Source organism: Numida meleagris, chromosome 6 (genome assembly GCF_002078875.1).
Source record: "Numida meleagris isolate 19003 breed g44 Domestic line chromosome 6, NumMel1.0, whole genome shotgun sequence".
Lineage (NCBI taxonomy): Eukaryota > Metazoa > Chordata > Aves > Galliformes > Numididae > Numida > Numida meleagris.
Window position 1 is genome coordinate 17,779,016 of NC_034414.1, and position 431 is coordinate 17,779,446.

A 431-nucleotide genomic window follows, 5' to 3' on the forward strand; every position below is an offset into this window, starting at 1 on the left:
CTTTCCTTTCCTTTCCTTTCCTTTCCTTTCCTTTCCTTTCCTTTCCTTTCCTTTCCTTTCCTTTCCTTTCCTTTCCTTTCCTTTCCTTTCCTTTCCAACGCAGGACATGAAAGTCAGAGAATGCCCAGCACACTTTCCTTCCCAACACAATGTATGACTTTGTGGAAATCTGTGGAATTTCGGCTTTTGCTGTAACCAAGCGACATCGTTTACAGTTTGCTGGATGCAGAAAAATTCCCTTCATTAACAGCCAAAATAGTTGTTGCATGGGAGGTTTACAAAATGAGAAATGAAATGGCATGCGACAACAACAACAATAACAACAAAAAGAAAACAACAAAGAAAAGGCCAAGGCTTTAGTAAGGGAGAAAACAGTTAAAGAAGCAGTAGGAGCTTGAAAGCAGAAATAATGTTTTTGGTTCTAAATATCT